At 33.7% G+C, this 14680-nt stretch overlaps 1 long non-coding RNA gene and 1 pseudogene across 9 annotated transcripts; one reads left to right on the forward strand and one right to left on the reverse strand.

Annotated features, from left to right (window-relative positions):
- Nucleotides 1-492: 492 nt before the first annotated feature.
- Nucleotides 493-1918, reverse strand: LOC133852568 (CBS domain-containing protein CBSX6-like; annotated as a pseudogene).
- A 997-nt stretch (nucleotides 1919-2915) lies between these two features.
- On the forward strand, nucleotides 2916-12749 carry LOC133852432 (uncharacterized). Of its 9 annotated transcripts, none has more exons than XR_009895944.1 (9): nucleotides 2916-3184; nucleotides 4623-4685; nucleotides 4766-4853; nucleotides 4930-5076; nucleotides 5213-5309; nucleotides 6012-6117; nucleotides 6202-6252; nucleotides 6361-6409; nucleotides 12486-12749. It is a non-coding gene; the product is annotated as an uncharacterized LOC133852432 (long non-coding RNA). The 9 variants fall into 9 exon arrangements; XR_009895945.1 differs by lacking the exon at nucleotides 12486-12749 and adding an exon at nucleotides 10014-10533; XR_009895943.1 differs by lacking the exon at nucleotides 12486-12749 and adding an exon at nucleotides 8227-8376.
- Nucleotides 12750-14680: the final 1931 nt, after the last annotated feature.

The following is a 14680-nucleotide window of genomic DNA, read 5'->3' on the forward strand; positions in this document are numbered from 1 at the left end:
CCACCATTATCATACCCTTGAGATTGTGTATAAAAAATTTCAAGTTCTTTCTCAATTTTTGTCTAAGAAAAAGTTTTCTTACAAATACAAAAAATTATAATTTAGCCCCCAAGCCGCCTGCTATTTTGCAAACTAGCTTCTTGCAAACACAACTGACTTCCAGACCGGTGAAGTAAGCTTCTTTACGGTACCAATCCCCACTCTTCACCTTACCCATGTTGTCACAAAGAATCCCCAAACTTTTTAACTTTTTTCTCTGCTGGGTCATGTCTAGACTCCGAAAAAACCTAGGCCCGAGTGAAATAAGACTGTTTCCAGAGTGATTAGCAGTAAAAATTAACATTGATATATTATATATACATATTAACCCGTCTAAAATTTAATGACGAGTTTCACTGCCACATCAAAGAATAAACGTCTAAATGAAAGCACTTGAAAGTATATGTAATATGTAGCATTTATCGTTCAACAATTTGCAAAAAGAGTAACATCTTTGAAATCCCAACCTCATAGTAGTGTATAGGATCACAACTGAATGATTTCATTTCTACAATCAAATAATACAGAACCTTGCCAAACATACATATATATCACGCAAGCCCAAATCTCTTATACACCCTATTGCTGAAATACAACACTCAAAAGCACTTGGAAAAGAAATCAACAAATTCAAGTTTGAATTTCATTTCCAAATGCCTCATAAGATCGATTGGCAGGAGGTAGTTGCAGCAGGTTGTTGTTTGGTCACAGCAACCAAAATGTCAGAATTACCCACCACCCCAACTAAAAGATCATCACTTTCATCCTCGGTCACCCAAACATGAGTAGCCCTGTGAGACAACATCTGAGCCATGACAGCGGCCAAAGAGCTCGTAACCTTACATGTCAAGGGTGCGCTTCTGCCCCTATACATGCTCCTACTGACACCAAAACTGTGACTAGTAGCATTGCTAAAGAACCCAATACTCCTGCTACTAAATTTCTTTGGCCTTGTTGATCCACCACCTCCATTCGCCAAATTGTTATTGCCAGCTGCTGAATTTACAGTGAAATCAGGCAATGACCTTAAGGTCACATCATCTTCAACTCCCATCACAATTTGTCCAGCTGAAAGATTGGCTAAAGCCCATGCTCTGCCGCTAAGCAATCACATTTCCATAGTTTGGTGGCAGAGATATCTCCAGTGATCTTATACCGACCATCTGGCAAGTGTTCCACAACGGCTACTGCAGTAGGGTCTTCAGGGAGCTTTCAAGTTGCTTCAATGGCTGGCAAGGAGGCCTCAATAGAGTAGTAGTTTGGGTTGATGGCTCCAGCCTCCAAGGGAGGAAATGGAGGACAGAGGGAGTGGAGCCAGAGCACCAAGGCAACCAATAAGGAAACGGATGACATATTCTCTTGACAGACAGCAAAACTTATCACGGATGATGGTGGTGGAAGAGGAAGTACGATTGCTGTTGGCATTGACATTATTGCTGCTGTTGGCATTGAGGTTATATATTGCTGCTGCTGGCAGAGGTATCAATATTCTTAAGCCACTTACCATTGTAGAGAATTGAGAATCCCTTGCTCGTGCCTTCCATCCCAGACACTTGGGAACAAGAAGACGCTTCACACCTTGCTTCATCATCTCCAGTGCATCTATCAATCTTGCACAGAATGAGGGGATAAATGAAGATACAATACCGAAGGAGCATCATCAGAGATCTTAAAGAAAGACTGGACCACCACTAAATCAATTAAATAATAATGTAATTATATCCCAAAAAAAAAAGAAAAAAAAGAAAAACATTTAGTGACGTGCCTATTGTGACACGTCACAAATTAGGCAGGTCACTAATTAATTAAACAATAATATGATTCAAAGAAAAAACATTTAGTGACATGATAAATTTGACGGGTCATTATTTAGTGACATGCTAGCCAAATTGGCAAATCATTATTTGATAACGTGCCAATTTAGCATTTAGCTAAATTAATTAAATAATTATATAATTATATTAAGAAAAAAAGTTAGTGACGGGCCGAACTAATTTATCCCAGCACAGTCAAAAATTTTCAAACTATTTTTTTTTTTGGAAAAGTACACATAACCCTCTCAAACTACTACCTCATTGTCAATGTACCCCCCAAACTACCAATTGTGTTAATGTCCCCCCCTAAACTACCAAAAAATGTCAATGTCCCCCTAATGACAAAAATGACCTTCATAAAATTATTAAAAAAAAATAAAACTAAAAAAAAATTATTAAAAAAAATATAAAATAACAAAAATTTCTTCCAAAAAATAATTAAAAATTTAAAACTGTTTTTTATTTTTATTTTAAAAAAAAATAATAATTTTCAGTTTTTTTTTTTCTTTAAAAAAAATTTGTTCTTTTTCGTTTTTTTTATTTTAATAGAAACTGGCTTTTTTTTAATTTGTTTTATTGTTTAAATAAATAAATAAATTTATGTTATTTTTCTTCTTTTTTTTCTTTAAAAAAAAAGTTGTTCTTTTCCGTTTTTTAATTTAATAAAAATAGGTTTTTCTTTTTCTTTTTCTTTTTTTCATTTGTTTTATTTTTTATTTTTTTAAAAAAAATCGGTTATTTTTTGTTTTCTTTTTTTAATTAAAAAAAAAAATTGTTCCTTTTTCGTTGTTTTTTTTTAATTTTTTTTTTTTAGTTTTTAATTTTTTAGTTTTAGTTTTAATTTTTTGAATTTATGAGGACATTTTTGTCTTATTAAAAAAAAATTAAGGTCATTTTTGTCTTTTTATTGGTTTTAGGGGGGATATTGACATTTTTTGGTAGTTTAAGGGGGGACATTGACACAATTGGTAGTTTGAGGGGTACATTGACAATTGAGTGGTAGTTTAAGGGGGTTATGTGTACTTTTCCCTTTTTTTTTTCTTCTTCTCTTCCTTAATTTCTCTCCTGCGCGCCCTTTGTTTTGTCTTTCTTGTTCTTTCTTCTCTTTTTGTCCCAACGTTGGGACGAGAGAGAAAGAAAGAGAGACCGAAAGATCGAGATGGAGAGAATCAGAGAGAACTTGAGGGAGGCGTGCGGTGGGCTATCCACCGTTTGGGGCGGACGACGGCGCCCGGGCCGGTGGGACACGGCCCAACGCCGGTGAGGCCAAAAAGCTTGGAGTTCCGGCATTTTCTCGGTACCCAAACAATATAAAATCCATTTTTTTTTGGGTAAGTATAATTTTTAGGCTTGATTTCTTGATTTTTGTTTTGATTTGGGTTGTGTTGTGAAGATTTTCGGTAGATAATCTCAATTTTTTGTGGTGAAGGATTTTTTTCTTTGAGAAACCGAATGGATGGGTGAGAAAAAGAAACAATCAACAACTTCTGGTTTGATACTTATCTGTTTTGTTTTGAGAAAAATTGAGAGAACATCCTCACAAAGATGTGTCATATGACTCGTATTTAGTTGATATAACTATTGGTTTTGGGGTTACTGTTTTGTTTCTGCTTGAGTTTTCCCTTGTTTGATTGTTTGGGTTCTGAGAAAACTGAAGAGAAGTGACATAATAGAATTTGAGTATGCTTTTTTCTATGTTTCCTGAGTTTTCAAAAAAGAGAAGTTTCCCTCGACCAAGCAAAATACTTGTAGGCCTGGTTGTCTACGGGGGCAATAATTGGTGTAAGGGTACAATTGATTTAAGAAAGAGATCTTTGGGGGTGCGGGCCTGTTGGGGGGATGTTTAATTAAGAACAAGGCAGCCAAGTTGTGCAGGTGGTCATGTGACATGTTGCTGTGATTTTGCAATTAGAGTTAATGTGAAGATGAAGCGCAATGAAATTGATACTCTGCCTACAAGTATTTTTCTGGTTGGAGCAGTTTCACTGTTGCATCACTTGCTTAATTGGTAGAATTCAAAATATGGTAAGACTGGGCATCAATATCGCTTCGGGAGGTTGACACTCAGTTGGAATTAGAATCATTCTACTGCCTATTTTGGGTGGTTCTCTGTTGGCAACTTGCAGTTGCTTTCATGGATGCATCGCTATGTAGCATTGACTATGCATTTGTGCAAGAGAGAATGCATTGCTGGTTGAACCCATTAACCTGCCATTATGTGCGCATAAGTTCTCCAGTTTTTGTTTAAGCTGTGAATTTGATATAGGATTAATTGCTGCTTGAATCCCTTGTAACCAACCTGCCATTATGTGCATATAAGTTCTCCAGTTTTTGTTTAAGCTGTGAATTTGATTTAGGATTAATTGCTGCTTGAATCCCTTGTAACCAACCTGCCATTATGTGCATATAAGTTCTCCAGTTTTGGTTTAATCTGTAAACTTGATTTGGGATTTCTTGTTTGTTCGCATATGTGTGTGTGTGGGCGCGTAGAATACTGTGTTTATTGGGCGTACGACAAAATTGCATTTTTATAGACCAGCATGAGATCTTGCTCGATCTTTTATAATTTTTTCAGCCATACCATGCAATCCTTTCTTATAATTCATAGTTGTTGCCAAGCTCCATAAAGCCTGAGATCTTTTTCTGGTTTGGTACTCTTGAGTATTTTCAATATCACATGACTAACCAAACTATTGACTGATGGTGGTGCTTACATATTTTTCCAATTCTTTTCGATGGTTGTTACTAAATAGAAGTTACCTGTTTCAGGATCTGTATGTCCATGTAGGCTGGCCTTTATATCGGAACCGGAAATATAGTCATGCTTTTGAGGTAAGAATTTTCTCTACTTTTGGAGTCAATTTTTTATCTTCTAAATTTGCAGTTGGGGATCTAGTCTGTTTAATGCGCAGGCATTCAAAATAATTGTGACGGATCCTGATTCTGTTCTGAATTCTCTTACCCGCGAAGTCCAAAGAAATTGGCCCTGATGGAAGAGAGGTAAATTTTGTTGTGTGTGTAAGGTGTTATTGCACACTCTTCATGTTGATGACTAAAGCCACTTATTGTTTTACAGGTGACAAAGGTGGTTCCTGCTATGTCGGAGGATGTGAAAGAAGCTTTGGTAAAAAATATTAGGAGAAGGTGACCCCCACAACCATTGAAGATTCGGGCCGACATTGAAATGAAATGCTTCCAGTTTGGTGGTGTTCTTCACATGAAGGTCTTATTTTTGTTCTTTTGTTGATGTGCGCCTATTTTTAGAAATTAGTGTTTTTTTTTTTTTTAATCTTTTTAAGCTATTTTTAAGTTGCAAAGTGCTATCCTGGTTACACATGCTCTAATCTTTGTCCCTGCAGGATTCCATGCGGAAAGTTGAAGCTACTGGCACTGATGAATGCCCCTGCAGGATTCCATGTGCACTTTATGTTCTTACCACTCAAGACTCTTGACAAGGTTTGGTGCAAACCCTCACATGAGTGTTTATTTGTTATTTTGTTTTTTGCCCTGTATCCTATACAAAATGAGGGAAATTTGATTGTTATTTAAACTAGTCATCAGCTAATTCAATACAGTGTGCATCTGTGTAAACTTTACTTGAGGCAAGGGAATGTCTAATTATATATAGCTTTTTTAGTCTAATAGATTCTGTTTTAATAAAATCAATGAGGAGGAATGGAAGCATATAGGATATATTATTATTATTATTATTATTTTACATAGCTTCAGCGTGTCGTCGCTAAAAAAAATAATAAAAGTTTTTTTTTTTTTAAAAAAATATGCATTAGTGACATGTCAACACATCATGAAATTGGGAAATGCTGGATGGGGGACACTCATCCGTCCCCCATCACCCATATATAATAAAAAAATAAATTTTTATTAAAAAAGTTGGCTTTGATGGGACATCAAAGCCAACTTTTTAATAAAAAATTATTTTTTTATAATAAAATGCTCACAGGGGACGGATGAGCGTCCCCTGTGTAGCAAATCTCCATGAAATTTAGGGCATATAAATTAAAATTCCTGCCATTTAGCATTTAGGCATATGCCAGGAATTTTTTGCGAAAATCAAAATCCCGCCTAATACTAATTTTCATTTCTCTTTTTGCCCTCATCTCTCTCTGGCCTCTCACTGATCTCTCTCCCGGGATGCAGTACTGCCCTCATCTCGCCGCCGGTGTCGCCTTACCTCTCCACGACACGTCGACGCCACCAACTCCAGCCCACTTCACCAGCTCGATCTCCTCCCTCGAACCCATCGGTATGTTATGCCCCCTCTCTCTCTCTCTCGGTCTCTTCCACTCATCCTCCGATCTACCATGCTTATTTACATGTTATCTTTCAGAGAATGGGGTACTACTGAGGATTTTGATTTAGGTTTTTCTTCTTCTGTAAGGTGAAACCCCTGATTTCGATTTAGTGTTTTTGTTTTAGGATTTTTAGATTAAAATATGCTATAAACCTATGTGCTCTGTTTTTGCTGGGTTGCGGAATTGCTGGAAAGTGGAAATTTTGGGTAAGTAAGAGGAAATTTTGGAAAGCGGAAATTTTGGGTAAGTAAATTTTGGTCCGAATTTAATGTATTCAAAATTATTTGATTTGATATGATTTAATTATGATCAATATTGAAAACAAATATCATGTACGATCCGTGTCAACCATCTTGTATTCATGGCCTTTTAAATGTCCCTGTTTGATTGTATCCGTCTCCATATTTTATGGAAATTATTGCTGTCCAACGGGGCAGTTGACAAACATCACTATTGTAGTCTATAGAATAGCTAGCTTATTAATATTTGTTGCATTTTGAGCTGCATGCCAATATGTTTGGACAACTCGGTCATTTTTTGTTACAGTGATTTTTGTATTTCTGTTATCTAATTATTGTCTCTGGTATGAACTGTGATCATTTCTTGACTCTTTTTATGTGTTGTTGTTTTTTTTAATTGTTTAAATTTAATTTTAAGTTTTCAGAAAAAATAGTGAAAGTGAAATGAAATCTGAACGGTTGTAAAAATTAGAGCACACGTGTTATATTTTATGCAAAATCCAAATTCATGTCTTAGAGTGTTTGGGTAAGTAAGAGTAATTTATTGTCTTAGAAGTTTATTTTCTGTTTTAATCTTTTTTGTGTTAATGTATTGTGTTTTGAAAGTTATTGTATAGACTTGATATTTGTAATTTTGTCTCATCGTCTTCATATGATCATATTTTAGCTAGAAGAGATTGTAGGCCACATTTGAAAATTGTCTAAATAAATTTGTTCTTTCTTTGAAGTTGATTTTCTGTTTTAATCTTTTTTTTGTGTTAATGTTTTGTGTTTTGAGATATATTTAAGAGCCTAACTTATCGCGTTCCATCAATTTTAAAACTTTTGAGGTATCAATTAAGTACCTAGCTAATCAAGCCAAGGAGGGATGCTAAGACATCGACAAGGGAAAAAAAATTTATAATTTCCACATATTTGTAAGCAAGAAATGGGTCATTGATTTCATTTTCATTACTTGTATAGAAAGTCAATGGACAATAGCGTGGGGAATTGATTGAATTATGCAACACGAACAAACTAAGTCAGTAAGTTGTACTTCGCATGAGAAAGTTAGGAAAACATATGACACACACAATGATAGCAGCAACAACAACATCCTTTAGAACAAAAAAAAAAAAAGTTATGCTTTCGGGGCCAATGATATTGGTCAGAATGCTGTCCAATCTTGAAGCATCCATCCTTTGAAATTTACAAATGGCCATCTATGACCCAAACCAAGGAGAATATATATATATATATATATATTTAAAAAAAAAAAAAAAATCAGGCTATTAAAAAACTACATAATTTTTACATGTATGTAAAATTTTTAAAAATACACAAATTACAATATGCTTGTTTTTGTCTTATGTAGTTAGGATCATTATAGACTTCAAGATATATAATATGCTTGTTTTTGTCTAATGTAGTTAAGCTATGGACAAGAGTTGGATCTCAATGCCTAGGAACTCTAAAGAGTTTAGGAATGGTGTTTTGGACGTAATAATCACTTTGCACTTTCATGGGTGCTTGGAGGTGATGTTCAGTTTATTGATGTTGTGGCATGAAGAGCACTATATCTTTTCTGGACCCTATGAACCTAAATTGATGCTTTTATAATTTTATATATCAGGAAATACATGCCATTTGGTGAGATTAAGTGTACTTTTTTAGTAGGTGGACGAAAGTGCTATGGTTTTTTTTTTTTTTATCTGATTTGCACATGTTCGATTGATGGGGCATGAGTGTATAGTATAAGACAATTTGTTTGCTTCTTGCCTCTACTTTGTACTACTTCAGATTCTTACATTGGTATCTTAGTCGAAAGTTTGGTTTCTGCAGAGTTTCAATCATGTGTTGTTATTTGCTTTGTAATTGTAATGGTTGTGGTGTATCATCATTGGGAATGCTGTGAGATTTGAAGTTCTGATATTGAAGCAAATAGAGTGGGAAATGCAAACCAGAATTATGGGGATTGGTTCGATTAAGAAATCTGATGTGAATATGTCAATTTGTAGCAAATCGTGTTTACAAGATGGTTCACTTTGTAATTGTTTGCTTCAGATGTTTCTTATTGAGGTCTCTGTTGAGTGTTAAACTTTCTGCAGATAGTTATGTCTACGTTGCTTCAGTTGGTTTATTATGAACTTCAGATTCCTTAACTATTTAGAACAGCTTCATGCACATGTTTCTTAGTCATAATGCTTCTCTCATGTAATGAAGACATTCAAAATCACTGTTTTTGAAAACGGCTCAACATATAGGGTATTAAAACCCGGTTTGGGCCGTTTTAACCAAAATGACTCCAAATAATTGGAGACGTTTTTACCAAAACATGGCAAAATCATTAATTTTTTTTTTTTTTTTTTGGCAAAAATGTACATTGTGAAAGATCGAGAGTATATAATTCTCTTCTCCATATTTCTCTCTCTTTCTTTCAACACAGACAAACAAATTGGAAGAGGTCTTGCTAATAAACAATTGGTCCATATATTTCAAGTTAATCGAGAGTTATATCATCAATAAGTTGAGTTTAGAAGTAAATAAATAGGTCTGATCTTATAATGGATCTCTTTTCTTTTTCTTTTTCTTTTTTTTTTTTTTTTTTTTTTCTTTTGTCTCTAAGCTTTTAATAATAGATCTCAAACGATGATTAATTGTACAAGAAATTGGTAAGATTAAAGGATTTTATATATTGTATAAATTAGTAAATAAATTCTTCAAGATTCTTTTTATATTGCATATTGCAATTATGTGAAGAAATCATGGAGATTGATCGAATTATGAAACTCAAGTGGTTAAATTTCATTCTTTGGATCTTGTTTTTTAATAGGATCTTCTATACTATATAATTATCATTTCTTTTTTAGATGAGCTATAATTATTAATAAGAATTTTCTAAAATTTCAATCAATCCTAGATTGAAAAGTAGAAAAGCATGAAATCCTATGTTGTAAGAGAAAAAGTGATAAATATAGTTAACCCATTTTTCATTATTTACAAGGTTTTGTAAATGTGGTGGTGTTGAACGAGAACAATACTACACATATATGTAGTTTCATGTTATACATGTCGGTGATCTTAAAAGAATGAGATTTTTACAAGAATTTTGTTCACTTTCTTTGACTGTACACTATTAGTTGGATGACCATATTAGGTGATAGCGACAGAGGTAATGAATGTGTTAAACATCACTTTATTCATGATATTATGTTTTCAGAAAATATTACAATGAAGAAAATTACTCCAACATATTAATTTCGTAGACATGCATGTTGACTAAGGTACTTCAATTCCTATATTCAAGTTCAAGCAATGCTTATATTCTCTTAGTGTTTATAATTTGTGATAGCCTTTGGTAGTCTCTCTCTCTCTCATTCATGTACACACAAAACTCACACGGGTTGTGATCGAGCACATCTGAGTCAAGTATTGTCTTGAGCTCAGCTGATCAAGTCACGCTCAAGTTCGATTGAACTATAATTTTTCATGATAGAGATATTCAGCTATTTTATTATTCTGATTGTTAGTAATTCAAACACAAAATATGAGAGATCTCCCATTATATACTGCTAAACGATGCTCTCACTTCTAAAGTTCACAAGCATACATGAATTATCAAAGTACAGATATCAAGAACTTGAGCCAATAGGCTAATGAGCAAATCAAAGGAAGAGATACTCTGCTGTTGGGCCAATAGGCTAACGAGCAAATCAAAGGAAGAGATCTTACAGCTTGGGTTCTAAACTCCATTGCTGAACAGCTTTTTCTCCAAAGCTCCCTCCACAGGAACCAGTTTGCCTGCGACTTTGAACATCTTTCTGAGTTCCAAAGCTCAAAAAATAAAAATGGGTATATGTCCTTGACCCGATCCCTCTCTTGTGCATCACAATCTAAGGCGAAAATCGAAATAGGAGCACTTTGGATCCTTATTGTGCTCTTTTGTTTTAGAGAGGCACATAATTTTACTTATCTAGAAAAGGAAGGAACATAGGTTACTATATTGCTTTTGACACACAATTTGACTAATATTGAAGTAAAAAAAATGTGTCCAAAAGAGACAATACGATATTATCACAAACAGTATTAGGATTATATTCCTTGATATATATTGGGTTATTTCTGATTGTTCTTGCATATTTGGGTTTCGTTTTCCTGTTGATTGTTTTAATTTTTTCAGCCTTTTCTTCAGCTTCTTGTCATATAATGAGTTGCTTAACATTTAACATGCAAGAACATTAACTCAACCACAGAATTACTCCAGAAAATTACTTCGGCAATTATGTGAAGACAGATTATTCAAAAAATTATAGAAGCAACGATACCACTGGCACAAACAAAAATCTCATAACTTTAAAAACCCAATTCATATTTGTTAATAATTTTTTAATCGGAAACATGAAGTCCATTACACAAGAATTCATCCAAGGCACTTCCCAATCAAACATAACCAATAAAACTGTTGAAGATAATGAACCGAGCGGAGAAGAGAAGAAACTGACCACAGCAGTGGCGTCGTGTAGGACGGTAGTGATGGTACATTCACCCTTTCCCTGAATCATCAAAACAAAAAACAAACAAGAAATTTCTACTAGTGGAGGAGACCTACGACCACCAGTGGGTCTCTAGAAATATATCTTGCTTTATATGTATATATTAATTAGTACTATATATAGTATATAAGGTTAATTAGGGATCGATTTGATGATTCTATCGATCCTATGATCGGACATTCACTGTGTCAAGTTTGATTGATCGAATTTTATCTTGATCGATCAAACCAATGCACTAGGATTGATTGGATGTTCGATCAATCAGAGTAATACGCTTGGATCGATTGGATGATTCTATCGATCCTATGATCCTGTCATGACCGATTAGAGTAATACGCTTGGATCGATTGGATGATTCTATCGATCCTATGATCCTGTCATGATCGATCAAACTAGTACTTAAGATCAATCGCCCGTTAGATTGAACTTTCATTGTGTCAAGTTTGATTGATCGAACTCTATCATGATCGATTAGACTAATGCACTAGGATCGATTGGATGTTCGATCGATCAAAGTAATACACTTGGATCGACTGGATGATTCTATCGATCCTATGATTCTATCATGATCGATCAGACTAGTACTTACGATCAATCGTCCGTTAAATCAAACTTTCACTATGTCAAGTTTGATTGATCGAACTTTCATCGTGTCAAGTTTTAAAAAATAAAAACGACTCCATTTATAATAACTCTAACGACCATATGTACTATATATAACATTAATTATATAATATTCTATTATATGTATAAACCCATTATATATATAAAATTAGTGTTATATATATTAATTAATGTTATTTATAGTATATAGGGTTAGAGACGGCTCCAATTGGAGCCGTTTTATTAAAAGAGCTCTAATTTGAGCCTCCATTTTTTTTTTTTTTTTTTTTTTTTAAACGGCTTCAATTAGAGCCCTTTTAACAAAACAGCTCCAATTTGAACCTTTTTGTTAAAACGGCTCAAAATGGAGCCGTTTTAAAACAGCTCCAAGTTGAGTCGTTTTGCTAAAACAGTTCCAAAGAAAACGGCTCCAATTAGAGCCGTTTTGTTTAGGGTTATGTCATGCTTGGTTGCTGATTGAGATATATTTGTAAGATATTAGAGGTGAAGTCTTAAGATATGAGTTTTCCACTTCGTATACATTTCAGATGTTGAGGCCTATTCCCTTGTAATATTTTGCTTAAGCTGCACTTTAGAAGCCTTTCAGGCCTAGAGTGCAAAAGTCATGGAGTAAGACCTAATGGATGTGTGTAACTTACGAATTAGAAAAAGAAGTGATTTTGATGATTTAAAGATCATGAATTTAACGTTTTTACCTTTTGATTCCATAGATGAACTGGCCAATTGGTTCTCAACAGCCAATAGAAATTGGCCAATTAGTGACTCTCAATTTCACTAACTCTTCCATTAAATTCTGTATGTGTGTATTTGCTTGGTTATCTTGATCTAGATATGTTAGTTGATTAACCCATGGGCTTGTAAATTTGCTAATTTCTACTTTCTCAGACTAATGTGCTAGTGCATGTGCTTCATATGAAAATGCAGGAATGAGTACACATGATGGGGAATATTTTGCAGACAAAATGCAGGGACTAGGTATATACACCTTCAGGAATGGGGAGATAGTCCGGATTGATGAAAAATCTAACTAAATACTTTTATACCTTGTTGCTGACTATGGGATTGATCAAATGAATTTTTTGTAGGGTTGGCAATTCATGTTGCCGGGTCGGGTTTAGGTCACCTACTTGACCTGCCAACCCGAACTCGACACGATTATTAATTGGGTTGAAATCCGAAATTCGAACATGACATGACTAACCCGTCGGGTTACCCAACTCAACATGATTAAGTTAACGGGTCCTATCAACCCGACACGACCCAAATTAAAACAAAAACATAAAAAAAAAAAATGAAAAATAAAAAATGAAAAATGAAAAATGAAAAAAAAAATGTTTTTATTAAAAAAAATATATTTTCCAAAATTTATATTTAAAATTTTAAAAAATATTGTTATAATCTTTAAAATTTCTAAATGGATTTTTTTTTTTTTTTTTTCTCTAGGTGGGATTGACCTCACATGTACTCTTTCTAATATAAGCATCACTATTTTTACATGAATATTCAACCCTCGAATATTTTCAGGATTTTTTTTTTTTTTACTACCTTCTTAATTAATGTATTGCAACTCTTACCTATACAAACCCAATCCAAGCATAATCTTCTTAATTAATGTCTTTCCCCCTTTTTTTCCTTTTTTTTTTTTTAAAAAAAAATAAATAAATAAATGAGAAAAATATAGTTTAGCCTCTCAAACTACCATCATTTTTTTTTTGAATGGTCCCCCAAACTACTAAGGCTTGCACTCTGGCCTCCCAAACTACCAAAACCTTTGAAAAATGCCATTTTTGGCGAAATATCCTCATAATACCCCTATCACGTGTCATTTTTCAATTAAAAAATAAAATAAAAAAGTTCAAAAAATTAAATAAACTAAAATTTTATTTCTTAATTTTATTATTATTTTTTTTTAATAAAAAAAGATGGGTGTTTAGAGTGGCGTTATTTCCCAATCGCGACCCAATCTTCCCAATACCCCTTCGGTCACCATCCATTTCTTTGTCAGAAACCGATCAAGGTCTTCCACAACGATGATAGAGCAAGTCGTTTGTAACAAAACAAAATTCAGATTGGAATCATTCATAACCTTCAAAAGATCAATATCATAGACATCGAAGGATAGAAAATTAGCCATATCCGCATTTGGAGAGGAGGGGATGAGTTTGCTGAGCTACGGGCGTGCATTGTGTCCAATGACGATGCTGGAAAGAAGCAGTACGTCATCCGGTTAATCACAATATTTTTTTAAAAATAAAAAATAAAATTTTAGTTTTTTTTTCGTTTTTAATTTTTATAAAAAAAATAATAATTATCAATTAATTTTTTGAATTTTTTTTTATTTTTTAATTGAAAAATGACACATGGCAGGGGTATTATGGGTATATTTCGCCAAAATGAGCTTTTTTTTTTTGTAAAGGTTTTGGTAGTTTTGAAGGGTCAGAGTGCAAGCATTGGTCGTTTGGGGGGCCATTTGGAGAAAGTGTGCTAGTTTGAGGGGTTAAATTGTATGTTTTCCAAAATAAATAAACAAGTTAGCGGGTGACCCGAAAACCAAACGGGTTGTAAATGGGTTGGGGTTGACCCACCAACCCGTTTGTAATCATGTCGTTAAATAGGTCAACCTGTTTAACCTAAACCATAACCCTATAATTCTGTGTCGGGTTCGCAGGTTATATTAAAAAATTGTCAATCCTAATTTTTTGTAGCCGCTAGTATAGTACTTGGATGTTTCTTAATTAATAGTTGGAATTGTTTGATGTTATTTTGTTATATTAATTAAACATATTATATGTTTTTCCTTGGTTATTTGTCAATTTCAATTATATATATTAACAGGTTTTTAAAAATTTGATTATATTGAAATTAATTCAAGTATAATCAAATTTTTTTAAATTGGGAAACAAGTTTCCTGTATCAGAAAACCAATTATGTGCCAAGAAAGTTTCCTAGCACATGATTTATATGATGAGAAATACATTTTCTCGACTAAGGGGGCTGCGACTTAAGTCTTAGGTAAGGAATTAAAGGTTAGGAAGGGTTTCTTGACCTTTAATTCCTACTTTCTGACACAAAATAAACGCTAAGAAAAAGCTTTTTATTTTTTTTTTGGTAGTGATCCT

This window comes from Alnus glutinosa, chromosome 12, assembly GCF_958979055.1.
Source record: "Alnus glutinosa chromosome 12, dhAlnGlut1.1, whole genome shotgun sequence".
NCBI classification, from domain to species: domain Eukaryota; kingdom Viridiplantae; phylum Streptophyta; class Magnoliopsida; order Fagales; family Betulaceae; genus Alnus; species Alnus glutinosa.